Source organism: Thunnus albacares, chromosome 8 (genome assembly GCF_914725855.1).
Source record: "Thunnus albacares chromosome 8, fThuAlb1.1, whole genome shotgun sequence".
In the NCBI taxonomy this organism is placed as follows: Eukaryota; Metazoa; Chordata; class Actinopteri; order Scombriformes; family Scombridae; genus Thunnus; species Thunnus albacares.
This window is the reverse complement of record NC_058113.1, coordinates 15,135,355-15,155,870: the sequence shown is the minus strand read 5'-3', so window position 1 is coordinate 15,155,870 and position 20,516 is coordinate 15,135,355.

Here is a 20,516-nt window from a genome sequence, read left to right as displayed (position 1 = left end):
CCACTGCTGCAAGCAGAGAGGCTTGCTGTTCTCTTGTTTATTCAAACTTTATTAATATTAAATACGTTGCATGTCCAAATTGCACCTTATTTGACACTTCGTCCCCAGCAATGCACCCGCCAAGAGTGGAGTTGATCGGATGAATGGTTCAAGAGATACGCAAAGGACATACATACAGAGAGAGTCCTTCCTTTGGTATAGATATACTTGTTTTCAGCACTTGCATAGGCACATCATGTTCTGTCCCACTCATTATTAACCGAATATAAAAACATAAACAATGCACCATGCGTCTGAATTCAACACTGATTTGTCTGTATGTATGTTAATCAAATAATGTTACGTTGTCAAGGCTGTCGCTAGCCTATGACGCTTGCAGCTCTTTCTGACAGCACCTGTCAGTATGCTAACGCTTAGCTGTCATGCTGAAGAGAAAATTGGTCTTTTCTAAAGAGCTGCAGGAGGCTTGCTCCTTCCTTCGTAAAGTACCCGGCAACAAAATGCTACGTTCTGTACACACTGCAAGAGTTTTCGGTTGCACACAGTGAAAATGCTGACATAAAAGATCATAGTAAGACAGCCAAACATAAGCAGTGGTTTCCTGAGTGCTCCAGAAAAGAAACTCTGACTAAGAAGAAAGACTGCAAATTGTAAAGTACTAGACAATCTTCTTAAAAGTAACTTTCTTTATAGACTCTTTCTCGGTTTTTGTTATTAATGGGGTGCAATTGTGATTTAATGTTTTGACATTGTAGTCTGTAGTGTTGTGAAGATGTAGGATGTAAGAGATTTGTACCTTGTTTTGTTTGAAAAAAAAAAACAGCTGGCAGAGAATGTGTTAACCATTTAACCAGCAGCCTACACTCATGCACAGTGACATCATTTTTAGTCATTTGTGCAACTATTGTGCTAAAGAACAGCCTCAGTTGTAAATTTTGTTTAGTGCTAAAGTTCAAATGTTAGCATGCTAATGCAATCCGAAATATGCAAGTGGACAACGTGAACACCCCATGGAAAAACTTTAGCAAGATTCAGCCATTTGCGGGCATGCACAAACGATCTGATGTCAGTTTGATGGAGAAGTAGAAGTAACTTTGTGAATGGAGAGAGAAAGTGCTTATGCACAAAAATAATCTGATTTATAACACAGTGCACATATATGTTCCACACTGGTTTCCCTTTATATATCACAATCAACTCGAAATTTGGTGCATTTGACACCCATCGTTGCCTTGGTTCTTGTTGTGGAGGTTGAAGCAAGGAAAAATATGTTGTTTGGTGGACACAGTGTGGGCATTACAAATGCCAAAAAGGCGATATAGTGGCAGCATGTGGCGGACACTGTAAATGCTGCTAGCACAGGAGGTCGGACCCTCTCCAAAATAAGCGGTCTGACATAAAAGTGGAGGCCAAAAAGAGCGTAGCCTTACACAGGTATAGTGTTCATGCCACGGGTGGGGGAAAAGTGACACTGGCAGGAATTGTCAGGGAGTCCCTCCTGAGTGGAGTAGTGATAGAGGCGGAGGGGGGCACAGATGTGCATTCACTGGATGACCCAGGTAGATAATTTGTATGCCCTTGTTTGAAATGAGAGTGAACCAGATGTATTCAAGTTGTGTTTACATGTTTATGTACAAAAACAATTGAGACTTAATTCACAATAATTGAGACATTTTATATTATTTTATTCGCGGCTTGTTCCAGTGGGGTGACATGAGCTGTACAATGAAACAATTACTTAACAAATAGTGTTGTTTCCATACCTCTTGTGTTTTTATTAACGAAGCATCACATCCACATGTTGGTGCACGGCAGCAGTGTTTGGCTCAAATGCCTAGGGATAGTAGTCGGGGTCAGGGACAACACAACCATCAGTGTCAGGGAGAAGAGTCACATTCCATAGCTGTGCCACATTATGTAGCACAGCACACACCCTCACAATTTGGCACACCTTTTCAGGCTTGTATGACACTTTTCCGCCTGTGGCATCAACGCAACACCATCTGCCCTTCAGAAGCCCGATGGTGCGCTCTACAACAGCACGTGCCTGGTTGTGGCGCACATTGTAGTTCCTCTCCTCTGCGCTCTGTGGGTTGGGGAAAGGGGTGAGCAGCCACCGCTTGAGGGGATATCCACTGTGGCCTGCACAATTAGTGAATGGGTTAGATACTGCAGTAGAGGAAAATTGCAATTTATTTAGGAGTTTTATACATAAATACATACATGTCCGCATCACACATATTTTTGACATTAAGGGAATGAAAATGCTTTTGATTAATGAAAGCAAATTCACTCTCACTCAGTGCCCTTATAGCAACATGAATGCAGTCAATAGCACCGATTACATTTGAGAAACTGGACATTGCTGCAGGTTGTGCTTTTTATTTGCCTGTTCACCCACTGTGTAAGGAAACTTTATGTACAGATATGACAAATCAATTATACCTCCTAACACGTTTGGCATAGCACGGCTAAAGGTTGGCCGAGAAATCCCTGACCTGTCAGCCAATTCCCTCTGAAAAGTGCCTGTTGCCAGTGTTGTTAGGACTTGAAGTGGGACAGGCATGGCTTGGTTTCTGTAGGTGCTTCTCTGTAAAGCCAGGCCCAACACAGCACAGAGGTCCAAGAGAACAGCTCATGGAAGTCGGAACCAGCTCATAAGCCACTCATCATCATTGGCCAGTAAATCTTGCTGGTTTTTGAAAATTCGTTCTCTCCAAAGTCTTCCATTTGCCACATCCACTAACAGTGCCAAATCAGCCATTGTGCATCATTACTTATTGTGATAGCATGCCTTTTTATACCCACCCATTTGATTGTATCTGAAAAGCTATTCAATTGCATAGCACCTTCTGGTGTGAGAATTACCCTGATTATAAATGACAATGATAAGGCCATTATCTCATTGACAATTCTGTACAACAAATGTGGTAATTATAAAAATAAACTTTATTTGTATAGCACCTTTCAAAACACAGTAACAAAGTGCTTTACAAAAAAAACAAAACACAGAGATAAAAAGAACTAAAAGCCATAAAAAATTAACACATTATAAAACACAATATATGATATATGATAATATATGAACTTATGGAGGCGCTGAAAACAGTATCAGTGTAAACATAATTTGTCGTACTGTTCACCTTATTATTTATGAGAACACATTTCATAACATGCAAGTATTGTTTACTAATTACAGAGCATATTTGAGGGGTTCTTTTGCAAAAATAGATATCTCCATTTGCATTTATTATCCTAAATCATATTTTTTTTGTGTGCACTCCAGGGAGTCTCATTCAAACAGGTGTTTGTTGATTCATTGTAAGAATGGCTTTTATCCGTTTTTGCAAATGAACTCTTCATATATGATACATGAGGAGGAATATCTCAGTTTATTTTACACAATGGTATCAATCTCACACTGTTTCTTGCATTTCATCCTTCTGCCATCGGAGTGGCAGTTTCTTATTTCTCCAGTTTATGTGCATACACATGGGTCAAACTTTCCGTGGAGGACCACACATTTTCCTGGTAAGTTTGTTTTTATAAATCCCAAAGTTTGTTTAGAAAGTGGCGTACACCTTTCTTTGTGTGTATTCAACAGTTATAAATGAGGCCCTGCAAAGTTTTGGAACTTTTGGAGATTCTCTGTAAATGCAGCCACTGTCTTGAAAATGAGATGCTGAGGATAATGGACTGAAAAGCCAGAATAGGAGGAAATTTATTTATTTATAAATACAGTATTTGCATGAAAAGCCTACCAAACATTTCTACTTTCAAGAGACAAAGTAATATTTTTATCTTTAAAAGCTAGATGGAAATAATTTCATTAGGTAGATTTAGGATTATCAAGATGGCGCTGTGCTGGGTGGCAGCCTGTTGCAGCGGCTCCCGTTGAGTGTTTGGATTTTTCATCGCTTTGTGACTTTATTTTCTTGTTTGTGTGTGTTCTTTGAACTATTTCATTTCAGTGACTGAGTGGCAATGTCTACTTTTTGTTTTGCAATTTTTCTAATGTTTATACTGTTACTTTCACTTGCACTCTTTGAGAGCCATGTAGAAAGGAGTGAGGGCATTGTTTACTCACACGACCAGCTGATCGCGTTGAGTAAACCTGTGCTACTGTCCAGAGTGAGTCCTGAAATCTCGGAGGAGCTGCAGACATGACACCGGGGTTGCAGAGCTGAAGCTAAGCGGAGAGCATAGAAGAGGAAATATAAACCTTCCGCTCCAGCGATTATCATGGAGCACGTGAGGTCCTTGGGCAATAAGATGGACAAGCTCAGCAGGCTGATCAAGACCCAGAGGGAATACCATAAGTGCAGCACTTTGTGTTTCATGGAGACATGGCTGCACTCGCACTTCCTGGACCACAGTAAGGCTTTACCTGGCTTCAGGACTGTTCAAGCGGATAGGGACATTATACGGAGTGGTAAGAAGAAGGGAGGAGGGGTTGCACTGTATGTGAGTGAAAGGTGGTGCAATCCCGGACATGTTAATGTGAAGGAACGTTTCTGCGGCCCGGACAGTGAACTGCTAGCTGTGGGGATGCATCCATATTTCTTGCCAAGGGAGTTCTCGTCCACCATTGTCATTGCTGTCTACATTCCTCCATCAGCTCATGTGGTGGTAGTGTGTGATGCCATTCACTCTACTGTTGCAAGACTTCAGACTCAGCATCCCAATGCTTTTGTATCCATTACCGGGACTTCAATCATATTACACTTGACAAAACATTACCAACATTTTATCAGTATGTTAACTGCCCCACTAGAGACAATAAAACACTGGACCTCCTGTATGCAAATGATAAGACTGCATACAGTGCCACTACTCTTCCCTCCCTTTGGCAGATCTGTTCACGACTTGGTCCTGCTGACACCAAAGTATGTCCCTCTTGTCCAATGGCAGCCTGTATCCACAGGACTGTGAGGAGGTGGACTTAGGAGGCTAATGAGGCACTGCAGGACTGCTTTGAGTCTACAGACTGGGATGTGCTTTATGAGCCACACAGGGAGGAAGTACTTCTTAATAAGAATAAGAAAGCCTTCAGGCCTGGGGACAGGAAATAACTGAGGAGTGTACAGCACAGCCTGAGGGTGAAGATGTGGGAGTGCATAGACTCATACAGGAGGAAGCTGGAGGCCAAACTCCAGCAGAACAACACTAGGGATGGGTGAACTGGAATGAGGGAAATCACTGGGTTCAAGGAGAGAGATAGACGACCAGTAGGCAACGTGGAGAGGGCAAATGAGTTAAACTGTTTCTTCAACAGGTTTAGTTCACAGGCCCCAGCTGTCTCCTCCATCTCAACACACACAGCCCCACTGCCCCCAGTGCTTTCACTCTTCTCCCCTCAATAACCCTGGTGAGCTCCTTGGACCCTAACCTCTCACTTTTGAAGTGCCTCTCCTCCACTGAGACAACAAGCCCCGCCTGACTATGACTACTGGCCAGGTTAGGAGGAGGACACTGAACAAACTGTTGTCCACTATGGATAATCCTGACCACCCTCTCCACCACCTACTGGACAGACAGGCGGAGCACATTCCCTAACAGACTGGTTCAACTTCGCTGTCACAAGGACTGATATAGGAAATCTTTCCTGCTCAAAACAATAACTCTCTACAACACTTCATCTCTCGCTAACAGAGAACTCTCAGAACTGTCAGCTTCATAGTATCTGTCTCAACCAAACTCTACTCTGTTTTGCTCCTTCAGTAACTTTGCTTATGGTGAATCTCTATACTTCCTACTTAACTATATTCCTCATTGCATTTTTAAAACTTCAACAACGTTGCACACTTGTCTAATCTATATAGTATGTTATCCTATGTTTATATTTTATATTTTATTATATTTATAGTGTATTCTCTTCTAGTGTTGATATGTAGTATATTTATTGTCCCATTCAATGCTAGGATATCCTGCTGCTGTAACACAAGAATTTCCTTATCTATCTATCTATCTATCTATCTATCTATCTATCTATCTATCTATCTATCTATCTATCTGTCTGTCTGTCTGTCTGTCTGTCTGTCTGTCTATCTATCTCCATTTTGTGTGAGAACATAAAGAAGATGAAAGTCATGTCATGAAGATAAAGTGTGGTGTACTATATGTCCTCTACAAATGTGCTGTTTGTGTTTACTTGGATACCAGATTATTGTTTGTTTGGATCATTTTGTAGGCCTGGTCCTGAGGGGGCCGTGATCATCCTGGCAGCTTTCTATTCATCTTTGCTCCACTGGGAGTTGTTTGATGTTTTCATTAACCTACGCCCTGCTTGTCTGGAGGCCACAGGGTGGCTTCTGGACCTTGGCACTCCATGCCTCTTGCACCTCACATGCGCCCAGGAGAGTTCAATCACATGCCCTGCATGGGGGCTAGGATGACTGGTGGGATACACTACAGCCTTGGAGAAGATTAAGCTGTATTTCCCAGCTAAGTGTGTGCAGAGGGAACAGTTCAGTTAAATGCATATGCCACTGGTGCATGACGGGATTGAGCTTGAGTTATTTGCATTGATAAATAAACATGATTGACAATGACAAGTGGGAGGATACAAACAACATACATGCAATTCAGAGTCATCAATCTGCAATATGTTTTTTCTTTTATATGATTTTCCACATTTTTAAATTTGACATTTTCAGATGTAACATTTCCTGCACATTTTTGAGATTTGTAGCTTAGGGAACAAAAATGAATTCTGCATTTTAGATGATAAAAGACTACATCAACTAAAGGCTTTTAAATGTGCAATTTTTTTATCTTGTAATTAACTATTCTCTCTCTCATAGTCATTCTATAGGAAATAACCCATTTTTCTACTGTAATTGCAAATGTGTTGATGGAAAGCCCACCTGCCTTCCACATGAAAGATTGTTGCCTTTCATTTCTTTTCTCTTCTTCATGGCAAATTTGATCAATATAGCTTTATAGGTATAGATTTAACAGTTTCTTATTACATGCAAACAATAAATACTTTCAATATTGCTATTTTACACATTTACATGTACAGTAAATGTCTGTTTTTGCCACTGTTGCTGTTCATCAATGATTTAAATCTATTGTCTGACCTTTTATTCAGTATTTTTCAGTATTTAGGCACAGGACCAACAGCTTTAGTTAGCAACATATGAAAGTAAGTCAAAATCTCAAAATCAACCAAGAGTTCAATAAGGGTACAGTATAAAATAATTCCTGCATATTGCATTGCATTATACTTGCCACACACTTTATATCACTCACACTGTGATATGTACATAATATGCCATCAGTTGTCCTAATCTTAGTTAAGGTCTGCTTCACAAACCATACTGTGTGTTTGTGTGCTTGGTACTGAAGTACTGAAACTGAGACTCCTGAACTCTGCCTGTGGGTGATGTTTAGGCTTCTGAATGACTTTCTTGTTGTGGTTGTTGTTTAGCACATGCATTTCTATACTTTCACTCTGTTGATTCACAAAGTGGTGAAATATCAATACTCAGTTCATTACGAATACACAGTTCATTCTTGAACTTATAAGTCATAAGTCCGTGTGAAAAATTCTCAACTCAAGGTCCACTCACTAGCATTTTTGGAGATGTGGCTGAAAGCTCTAAAAAAGAATGATATCTGCTGCTTTGATTTATTACTGTATTTCACACTGGACTATTGTCTTTGTTTTGGGGGGTTTCTTATTTGCTCACTGTGAGCAGATTTTTTTAAGAAGAGCTCAATATTCAATGTTAGGGGCCCTCCACTGATTTTACACACTGAAGTAAATTTACAAGTCAATGGGAGTACTACTCAGCCTTTGAAAACATTGCCAGGTTGCCAAGTCTGAAAAAAATACATAAATGAGTGCACTATGAGTATCTTGGCTTGGGTTTGGAGACAGTACATTTTTAGCAGAAAGCTAGCATTTCAAACTGGGGGCAAAAGATGCTACCAAACTGCATAATGGTAAGTGTGGGGCCCAGTGTCTTTGAAGCTTGACCCATACTTGAAGTATTAGTATTAGTACTAGCACTAAAAACAAAGTATTAGCTTAATGTTAGTGTAAGTGCTGTCGCATAAATACTTTGTGTTCATGATGCATAATTAACAGTTCATTCAGATTTGATTTCTTAATGTAATGCAAAAAATAAATAATTTATTTGATTTAAATAATTTTAAAAGGTTAAAATTTCTGATGTGATTAAACACACTTGTCTCATACAGTTAGAAAATTATCATCTGTGACTGAAAGAGTTTAACCACTAGTGCATTAGTCCATTGTTTGCATTTTCATGTTTTGTACTGGAACTAATGTTGTCCATTCACATTACTACTACGACGAATTTCATTGCGACACTGTCACAAAATACAGTTCTCACGGCATGACTATGGCGGGGATGCATCAGAGAAACAAGACATGTCCAAGCAATAAACGCTACAAATGGAATTTGGCACTAAAAAGACAGTAACATTAAAAGAGCAGCAAGAACAACAGCAAGACAATATTCATTTGGGCACCTGACTATTGTTTTAGGACAGACTTGAAAAATGTTGAAAACATCCTTTAAACTAAGATGGTGCTTACTTTTGGTGCACTTTTTGCCACCCTTAAGCATATCTGCTGCATAGCTGAGGTGTCTCTCTGACAGATATCAGGTGGATTGCTGGGTTTAAATTTATCCAGTTATGGTCCCTGCATTGGATGGAGAGCTTTGTTGGGAAATGGCCACATGGCAGCTGGTGCGTGGATCTCACATAGAATATTCTACTTACTATTCTTACTTACTATTCTACTTGTGTGGCTCTGTATTTATAGTGGGCTTAATGATTCTCGTTCCCCAATCTTCTCACTGCTGAGCTTGGTGTATTTTGGGGGCAGGCTGATGAGATCAGAGCCTTGACAACAAACAATAATTCTGTAGCAAATCTGTATTCATATAATGAATCCATGACTACAGTAAGTGCAGTATGGTTACCAGGAAGCCAGGAACCAGGAAAAAGCTCTAGACAATCTAATGGAGGTTTACAATACACAATTTGGGTGATAATTTTAATGTTCACACTTCAGCTCACTAATTTAAAATCAGTCTGCTTCTTCTTCTGTTGGAAAGCTGCAGAGCTGCTGCATAAATGAGGCCACTGAATAAAATGTAATCATAACTGACGAATGACAGTCAAAAGTATGACAATAAGATTTAAAAAAGAATTCGTCTTTGTAAATAAATACAGTCATTCGGGTGTGCTGTCTCATCAGACAAGTGATCTGATTAAAAGCAGCCTTTTCTTTTCTCATCTGAATGAAGCATTCATGTTTTGTTTTGAGCACACTCCCTCTTATTGAGGCACCAAACTGCATTGAGATAAAAAAGAAAAAAGCTACCGCTGAAGGATAGATCCTGTATTATTTCCTCCTCTATTATGTTTACGTTGTCAGATGTTGGAATCTAGAAACTTGCCTCATTAGACACTGCTGACAGAATATACTGTGTTCACATTATTATTTTATTTTCTCCTTTGTTTACATTGAATAGTATACAGTTATTTTGAAAGACAAATTTAAGTGTGAAAATGTAAAAAGGAGCAAGTATTTTCAAATTACATTCTCCCAGTCATGCACAAAATATCATATTGAATCCTGGATTAAGGTTATGTCTCATCAAAAGTGTTTAATTTAGTGTAATGGTAGTGTACTTAATGGGAAATGTAAACAAATATTATTACAATATCTATATACAGTAGTTATTTACAAGAACCAACCAACCAAAGTTTCTAAATCCCCAAGAATGTATTGAGAAAAATACAGGAGACTTCTTGCAGAATTTGGTTTATAAAAGCATTTAACAGATTAAAAAACTTCTTTCAATCAGTTTTATGATATTGTCACTATTGATGGGGTTTTTTGTTTGTTTTTAGTGTTTTTGGTGCATTCTATACTTTTGTTTAAGTACAGTCACATTAGTCTTTGATAACGCACCACAGTCAGCCATGAAAAAATATGTGATGAAACAGTCCTGATGTGGGTTATAAATAATTATTGATCAGTGGGATCACTAACTGTAAACAGTCTGTGATAGTGTTTCTATTGGGCGACTGTTCATATCCACACAGTCAAAGTTGAACAAAAGTGAACTCTGGACTGTGAGTTCTGCAGCTGAGAATCACAGAATCAGTCATTTGAGCAGGTGCCCCAAAATAAATATGTTTTCATTCAAGTGACAAAGACATCTAGCAGCCTTAGTAATGGTAGCAAAAAAGGAATCAGAGGACAACCCCTAGCCTTAAAGGATAGGTTCACAATTTTTCAAGTCTGTCTTAACAGCAGGTCCCCATATGAACACTGAAAGAGGTTTTCATCATTGTAATCATTCCTCCGGTTCATACTGGCCATTAAAAGATCCCCTTCAAATTCGCTTTCAGAAATCCACAGTGCGTCCACAGAGTCATTTTGTGCAAAATGTATTTAAAAGTGTATCTGAAGCTTATATGAGGCTTCAGCAGTCTGAGTTAGTCATATAAAGTGGATATCTGCCACATTTACAGTCTAGCATTAAATTTCCATCTTTGTGTTTCAGACAATGTTTCCCTGTTGAGCTGCGGTGGAAGTATAGTAACAAAAAGAGGGACTTTGGCACCAAAAACTGTCAACTGTAAACTGTAAAATTGTAACGTTGAAAGATATCTACTTGATTTGACTAATTTGGCTTCAGATAAACTTTTAAATACATTTTTGCACAGAAGGAGGCTTGTTGATGGCCCCCATCACTTACATTGTAAGTGCATTATGAAGGGATCTTATAATGGTCAGTATGAACAGGAGGAATGATTATGACAAGAAAAATTTCAATGTTCATTTGGGCACCTGACTGTTGTTTTAAGACAGACTTGAAAAATTGTGAAATTATCCTTTAACCACATGGTTAACCTTAAAGGTATACAGGATTTTCCTACTAGAAGTGTGTGGTGGTGTATGTGTCGACAGAGACTCTGCCCTCTGCCTGTATTTTCTTATTTTCTTATTATTTTGCTGTGTTCGTAAGGTTTCTGAGTGTCAACCTTTGGGCAGTGGGTGTGTAGTCGCCAGCCAATAATAGTGCACAGTGTGTGCGGTCGGGACTCTATAAGAACATAGCAACCAGGTTACATCATTGTCTCCATCTCTCTCCTCTGCTCTGTCTGTGTGTCTGTTTGACTGAGGTGGGGCTGAGCTACACACACACACACAAATACACAGACACAGAGCAGAGAGGCCTGGATGAAGTGTGTGCTTCCGCTGCATTCGCACAAAATCTGGCAAAGCAGGACCTTCCTGCAGCGCTGTGTGGAGATGTGGGCATGTTCATTTGTACTTTAGAACATAACAACTGTGAAACAATCAGAAAATAACATTTTATTGATCTGATTCATTGCGTTGTTCTCGCTAACACCGCTCCCTCTCGTCATTCACTCTCTAGCTTGCTCGATTTCTGCTGCTCTCTCTCGCACGCTCTGGTGTTGTTGAGCCAAGGAGGAGGGGACAACTTTGAATGATGTGTTTGGAAACACTAACCGATAAATCCTGCATAGTATGCCTTTAACCTTAACCTTAACAAAGTAGTAACTTTAACCTAAACCATGATCTTTCCCAATCTAACCAAATTGTTTTTGTGCCTAAACCTAACCAGACCTTAACCATAGTGTTGTCACGTCATAAACCATATTTATTTTTATTTACAGTGATATGACTATCTGGAGTGTATAAACCAATGAAGCTTTTTGTCATTCAGTTTGGAAATGAGTGGTGAGAGACATGGGAATGACATACAACAGTCTCCAGTGAAACTCAAACTGGGGACATTTTGATTATATCATCAGCACCTTAAACCCTCAGGCCACTAGGGGGCCTAAAACATCATGTTCAATGTTCATCTAAAAACTGTTATTTTTTATGGATTACTGTATATTCATACACAACTATAAAGTATTAAGAACACAGTTCTCAGAGGCAACATTTGCTGCCAAAGCAAGAAGCAGTATGATGTTCATAAAGCACTGGGAAGAGTAAGGGTGATGCTCTGTATATAGCAAGGGTCAACTGTCTGTTAATTATAATACCCTGTTGAAATGAAGTGAAACCAATGGCTCCCTAAAAAGTACAGGGGGAACCTTTTAATCAACCTAAAAACCTGTGAGTCTCCTGTGAGTGCTAAAACAACAAACACCAGCACACAGTGCACACATTCACAGCTATCCACAGGGGGTAATATTTCAAATAGATTAGAAAATGAAATTCATGCTTCATAAAACTTTTAGTACCAGCCCCCAAATCACTGTTAGTAGCCTGAGAATAACTCCCTCTTTCCTCTGTGCTTAACTAAGCCTCAGTATATAGATATAATGTACGCAGGTCACAATCTGTCAGTGTTACCTCAACTTCAGGTTCAGTCTCTTCACTGCCTCCATGGTCTTCCACCAAAGTGTAGCTCTCTGTTAGTCTTGGATGAGATTTCAAGTTGTCGATGAGTCAGATTCATTTCTTCCTCATCTGAAGAGTCCCTTAATACCGCACTTATTATCTCATCTCATCCTTAAAACATCCTTTACACTTGATTCCTTTTGTATTGCTGAATTTTGTTTGGCTAGTTTAGTCTGGAGGATGTAATCAGAAACAATGAAGACTTGTTATACTCTAAGTATTAACTCAGATCTGTGAATACTGGGTGATGCCTGCAATAGCTTATCCTTTGTGAGACTAAGGATGAGTTATGATGGATATCTCCTCAGTTTATTAATTAATGTACTTATATTTAAAACCTTCATTAGTATTACAATTCCAATTGTGAAACACACATTTTGACAATTTTTTTTATTATTGTCGTGTTGTGTGTGTGTTTGTGTGTGAATTTCAGACTTGTGAGACTTTACTCTCACATAAATCATACATAATTACAGAAACATTCGATGGCTAATGAAAAAGTACTGCCTACAATCTGTCTGTGTGCCAAAGGGTATACTTTTCTCTGCACGACAGCGGTATGTGTGTAATATGTTAGGCTTTTCCTGGTGTCCCCTGATTGGTTGACACTGCACCCATTATTGCCAAATTGGGTGGCCAATCCTTATTAGATAAGAGTTACTCCCTGTAGGCAAAATTTATATGGATCATTGTGGTACTGTGGTGATAACTGTAAAGTGAAAGCAGTTGCTAAATGGCCACCAAAAAATACTTTTTCAGTATGGGAATGGCCCCAGTTCACAGCTCCACTCCCAGCCATCCCAGCCATCCTCGGCTGAGGTGGCGTCCGAGCCAGCGGACCCAACTCCGGCTCTGGCCCCTCCCGTCACCACTGCGTCTCCCCCACCTGTGGCCAGCACAGATCGGGTGGCTCACTACTCCACAGTTGGGACGAGGCGCTGTAGGATGCTGCAGGAGGCCATCATCAGACGCTTGGGAGATCTTCCTTGGGCTGAACCTCCTTGCTCCTGCCCACCTGCACAAATCATCCTAATGGAACAGCTGCCCTCATTGCATACAGAGCACCCGCTGCCCAGTCCAGATACCTCGCAAACTTCATCTCCTCGTCCTCTCACTCCCCTCCACCACATTAATCATTGGAGACTCTATAACCAGGGACATTAGTTTCATTAACGCTATTACTCGCTGTTTCCCTGGTGCCACAGTCCCCGTGATTCTGGACAAATTCCTGAACTTGTTGCCCTCACTCCCGACCTCCATCACACAAATAGTGCAGCATGTAGGGACGAACGACACTTCCCGTCGGGAGTCTGAGCACACCAAAAATGACGTTAATCTCCTTTTTAACATTTTAAAGGGCACTGGAAAGTCTATTTTTATCAGTGGGCCTATTCCCTCCTTTGGACGCGGAACTGAGTGCTTTAGCCGCATTCTCAGCCTGAACACCTGGCTCCACTCCGCATGTAGCGCTCAAAACTTTGTTTTTATTCACAATTTTAGCTTGTTCTGGGATCGACTGTTGCTCTTCAGAAGAGACAAGATTCATCCCAACAGGCAGGGTACTCAAATGTTGTCCGCAAATCTTCAGCATGCGATCCAGTCTGCTCCATGTGCATGACTGTGTACACAGCACACACCCACTCCAAAACCCCGCTCTTCCTCTTCTGTCTCATCCCATCCCACCATCTCCTGCACCAGCACCCCCTACAGTCCTCCACCAGCAGTAACTCTTTCACCCTTCCCATCTCCCCATTTCAGGTCCTGGCTCACTGATTCCACTTATCACAAACTTCAGGCCAAAGAAATGTGTCCCTGTTCCTAAATCTCCAGTAAATGGTAGCAACCTGATCCAGCTCACCTGCAATCATAAATCTTCACTGCAATCCACTCCGATTAAGATGTCATCAATCAAAGCTAGGTCGGTGTGTAGTAAAACTTTTATCCTAAGGGACATTTTTGCTTCTCATGATCTGGACTTTTTGTTTATTACTGAGACCTGGATGAAATGTGGTGATAACATGACTGTGACCGACTGAACTGTGTCCCATGGACTGTGACTTTGTTAGTGCATTGAGGATGTCTGGTTGAGGAGGAGGCCTAGCTGCTGTTTTTTCCAAACAGTTTATCTGCCGCTCTGTGGACATAGGCAAGTTCAACGCTTTTGAGGCATACATGTTCAGGATTGGACTGACTAATCCTTTTTAATGTGTGTTGATTTACTGCCCACCCCAAATAATGGCTTCCTAATTGAATTTGCTGAGTTTTTATCTTCTGTGATTGTTAAACATGCCAAAATTCTGACAGTCGGTGACTTCAGTATTCATTCATGTATAATACATTCATGTTGATGAAGCATCAGATAAATTAGCTGCTGAATTCTTAAGCATAACTCAGTCTTTAAATTTAATGCAACATGTATCAGGTCCAACCCACAATCATGGTCACACTCTTGATTTGGTTTTTACCTTGGGTCTGAATCTTAATACCATATGCATTGATGACTTTTTTGTGTCCGACCACAAAGGTATTATTTTTGGTATGGTCTTCAATGCTGACACCCAATCCATCATACGCACAACCTGTTCTCACATTCTCAACAGCCACTCTGCTGACAAATTTGCCTCTGTCTTTGCAGATCTCAGTAAGGATATGGCTTTGCCTGCTCAGACCAACGATTTAGTCTGCTCCTTTAATAACCTCTGTTTGTCAACCCTAGATGTTTTTGCTCCACTTAAAAACAAAACTTTTCTTACAGTTAGCTCATCCCCTTGGATGAATGACGGCATATGCCGTTTTAAAAGAGAGTGCAGAAAGGTTGAGCAGAGGTGGAAAAACACTAAACTTGAGGTTCATTTTATTCACATGAAAGAACTACTTTCATCTTTTAATAAGAAAGTGAAAGAGATGAGAACTACTTATTTTTCCAATCTAATTGATTGCAACAAAATAATCCCAGAGCTTTATTTAGCACTATCAATAGATTAGTGAACCTTGCCCCTCCACCTATACCTGTCTTTTCAAATACTGACTATGAAATGTTTTTATCTTTTTTTATAGACAAGGTTACTAATATAAGGGCAAAAATACTGCCTTTTCCTACCGCTGGAGTAGACTGTCTTGGCTCATCCTTCATTATTGAGCCAGTTTAGCCCAATATCATTGGAAGATCTCACAGCCATTGTCTCCCAGATGTGCCCCTCCTCTAGCTCTCTTGATATTGTCCCAACCTCTCTTTTTAAAGATATTTTTAATTCTTTAGGACCATTCTTACTTTTGATTGAAAATAGCTCTCTTAGCTCTGGCTGTGTGCCTGATTATTTTAAGCATGAGATTGTTCAGCCACCCTTAAAAAAGCCAAGCCTCAAGCCATTGCTGCCCAATAACTACAGACTGATATCCAAACTTCCTTTTATTTCCAAGGTCTTGGAGAAAGTAGTGTATAAACAACTTATACAGGTCCTGGACAGCAATGAAATCTTTGATAAGTTTCAGTCTGGTTTTTGTGTGGGGCACAGTACTGAAACTGCTCTGCTTAGGGTTTCAAATGATGTTTTAATGCATGCCGATGCTGAGAAATGTTCAGTTTTGTTGCTGTTTGATCTAAGTGCAGCTTTCGACATTGTTGACCACTCTATGTATGTCTTATCACTGCTACGCGGACGACAAACGGCTATACTTTTGTGTCAATTCAAATGACCTGGGCAAACTCTCCACCTTGCAAGACTGCCTAACAGCTATCAAGGACTGGATGTCAGATAACTTCCTCCAACTTAACCCAGACAAAACAAAAGTCCTTATTATAGGCTCTGAGAGCATTTCTGAAAAAGTACAGCAGTGTATCGGTCCATTAGCAGTAACTGTTAATCAAGCCTCAAAAAACTTGGGAGTTTTCTTTGACCAACACATGAACTTTGAGTGTCACATAAAGAAAGTGGTCCAATCCTGTTTCTTCAATCTAAGAAACGTTGCAAAAAGCTATATTATCCTTTCAATATCTGGAAAAAATAATTCATGTTTTTGTCCCCTCCTGTCTTGATTATTGTAATATACTGTTCACAACCCTGAGTCGCTCTTCTGTGTCTTGGCTCTAGTTGGTCCAAAATGCGGCTGCCAGACTGCTAACTAACGACGTAGGGCACACACCAGTGTAGGCCAACCTATATTGGTTACCAACAGAATGCAGAATTGATTTTTAAAATTCTTTAAATTACCTATAAAGCACTACATGGGCTGGCCCCACTTTATATCTCTGAATTATTGTGTCCCCTGGCCACAATGAGATCACTGAGGTCTACTGACCAATGCCTTCTGGCTGTCCCAAAATCTAGGCTTAAGACCAAGGGTAAACCATACCTTCGGGGTTGTGGCCCCCACCCTCTGGAACTGTCTTCCCCTAGTAATATTTTTCTCTCAATTTTTTGCATTGTACAGCACATTGTAACTCTGGTTTTGAAAGGCACTTTATAAGTAAAGTTTACTTACTTACTTACTTACTTTTTTAAACTTTTAGAAACTGCTAGCTGAGCTGCTAGCCACCAGCAGCTGGCTCTCTGGTATGTTGTACAACGCATGCTTATTGCCAAAATACACAGAGCTACTTAGGGCCGTAGACCCGCCTAATGGAAAAGCCACGCCACTGCATTTCTCAGTGTCAGCATAGCCAGGAATATATAATGGCATGTCACAGACTCCTCAGCAGGACACCATCTTGCTTTTGTGCATGGCAACAGATGTATACATTTTTTTCATTAAAAAATCTTTCTGCCCCTGACAGTTTTTGTGGACTGATAAGTAACATAAATGAGAGAGGCAGGGAGCCAGAGTTTGTAAACAGTTAAATTGAAAATCTGCAGCTTTTTTCAACTTGACAACCAGGCTATTAATACGTATGTATTATGTCAAGACATCTAAAGAGTTTCAAGAAATGATGATGATCACGTTACTTAGTCAAGTGCCAGTTTACATACAGTCAATACAGAGAAACAGGGAAAAGAGTCTGCATCCTTTGAATAATTCACTACAACTGATTTCCTTTGAGGCACAGTGAAGTGTTTTCTAATTGCTCTCCTCTAGGTTTCAGAGGAATTAATATGACATGAATTGTACATACGTTTTCATATTACAGTAACAAAATGCAGTTGATGCAGTTCCTCCACAAAAAAACAAAACTGTTTCTGAGAGATTTTAGGTGTTCAGTTATGCACCACTGCTCTTCATCAGACTCCAAGTCTGATGAAGAGCAGTGATGCTTGAAACGTCACCTTGGTGCAATCAATAGTAAGTGGACAACATTTGCTCACTTTCAGCCCAACACCTGCCCTCTTTGGTTTGAATGTGCATGCATACTCCTGTTCTATTAAAAGACTCTCTGAAGTGGACAAAACAGTGATATGAAAACTGTCCCTGTTTGGGGCTTGTATGTTATGATTACACTGTGTAACGTAACACTTCTCCCCTGCCTGTTGGGCCACTGAACTGTGGTCCCAGAGCTTTATTTTATTAAAAAGTAATAAGACACCAGTGAAAAAACTGCAGTGAGAAGCAGCCTATGATGCCTTGCAGGTATTTGGGCCTTGGACATGTGCAAGAATAAGGTTCCTCTTACAGTATAATTAAGAGAGTAATTAATGAGTATATATGATTTTCTCAGAGGATGCTTTTGAGACAACATTGATCTGCTTGTAAAATAAAGTTTTTTTGTGTTGTTGTTTTTCAGAACAAGCAGGTGTCATTGAGAGCTTAATAATCAACTGTTGTACAAAGTCATTAACAGTAATCTCTAACTGATATTGCTGATGACTGACAGATTTATAGAGTAGGAAGCCCACCTTCCCCCGGACCCAAAGGAAAAAAGAGGGACTCTCACTCTCTGCAGTGGCTCCCCAAGCTGTCAGGATTATTTATGAATGTAAATACTGCTTCCTCTGCCTAGTAATTACTTTAAGAGTGCACTTCAATTAGAGTAGCTAATTAGTGTTTATCGTGTTTGTTTTTCCTACCCCTTCTTTCTCTCTCTCTCTCCCTAGTGTTATGTGTTATTGTCTCTCTGTCTGTGGCCTGCATTTGCTGTCATCTTTAACATCTGCCGCAGAAAACTCTGCCCATGCAATTCCTCACTTTCTTTAATGATGTGGTATAATTTAATATTAAAATGAATCCGCTTTGAAGTGTGTGAGTCATTAGGCTTATCTACTTCTGCTCTTTACAGGAAGCCACCGGGAGACACTTTGCTGCTTCACACAAAAGTTTTCTTTAAAAAAAACAAACACAATTGTTTGACCATGAATACAAGGCATCACCTGTTGTGCTTGTTTTCCCTCTCTTGTTTCATGTTTCTCTTGTTTCTCATGTTACAGGACAACATTGTGCCTTGCAAAGTAACCTTGCTCTATTATTTTCTCTGATGGCAGGGAAACTCTCCTTGTTGTCTTGTAGAACATTATGTGCTCTTGTAATGAGTTATAAAAGTGGAAAACAGATCACAGTATGTCACTGTAAGTAAGTAACTTAATTTATATAGCACCTTTCAAGAGCAGAGACATCACAACGTGCTTCACAGAGGAAATAAAGCATAAACATAAATGCAGACATAAAACACAATAAAATACAGAAAAAGAGAAAATAGGAAAATTACATAAAGGCAAGTCTGAACAAATGGGTCTTGAGCTGCTTTTTAAAGGTGTCCGCAGATCTTAAATCAAATGGTTACCATTTGTAAAACAAATGTATGTGAAATCTAAAGCATTTTATAACTTCTAAAACAATATAAAATGTTCAAACAATTATTGTGTAGTGTTTTGTAGAGAGGCTCCTGGGATTGGCCTTTGGGTTCTCATTCTTTGCAGTAGTTGTGCTTGAGATGCTGCAAATGTGTTTTAAAATTTGGATGTTTTATAAGCATGCTACATGGCAGTGGTTCCAAAACCTTTTGACTTGTGTCCCTTTGCAGCAATTCATGACCCCTTGTGAAAAGTTTAACATGATTTGTATTAACCTACAAGTGACTTTCCCCTCTCATTTCATTTGAAAGTTTTTGGAAACCTGGAGGGATAAAACTATGCAGTATTTCACAAAATAATGACAATCATTATAGAAAAGTCTGAAAGTTGAGTAAAATATGATGTAGTAGAAGATTTTTTTGATCCTTTGCTAATTCAGTAATTATCCCAAAACTGTGTACTTTATGTTTCACAGGAGACCAAAGTGTTCAGTTTTATTACATATTAGTTTGTCCTGGCTTTGACAATTAGAAAAACAGATTAATAGGATGAAATCAAGCGCTGTTGAATTGAAAAATTGTTCAATACTAAAAGTATCGAGTTAACCAGTATTGTTAAGTTTGATAAAATAATAATGGCTACTTATAAATAACTAAATACCAGTGTGTGCTCAAAGGTCCAAAACTTGAGATGAACGTATGTAATAACGCTCCCTGCAAGTTGTTGAAGAAAATCATTCAAGTCCAGTTCAGAAATTTGCTGTAGTGGTGTGAATTTAAGCATGCCGGCATACAAATGAACCCATGGACACAGAGAGGATCTGAGCAGGTGAGCTGACCAAGAGCAAATGACAGAGAAGCACCTATTCTACAGTAAAATAAAAGTGGTGATCAGATGGTATGTAAATAATAGTGATTGATGGTTATTATAAGGCAGTGATCAGACAGAATGCAAATGCGAAGGTGGGGGATGTTTGCATTCAGACCGTAGGTTGTGACACACACCTGGCAAATGACAAGATCAAGGGGCCAAACTGGGAGGGAAGATGCCCCAGATGTCACTCGATTAGCAAGTCTGCATTGTGCAAATGTGTCTTACTCAGTCATAATCAATTTCAATTTCGAAAAAAAAAATCTGAGTTTTCCTCTACTGGTGGAACAGGTTGAGCTGCAGTGGAATACATGATATTAATGGTTGTTCTATTGAAAAATGATTTGCAAATGGACTTGAGACAGGTGATCAAGAGACTAATAACCGTTTCAAGACAAAGCAAGACAAATTCAAAGATTAAATAACCCAATACCCATAACTTTTCCTTAAACCAGTCAAACAATCCAGTGGTTACAGGGTTATGTAATGTC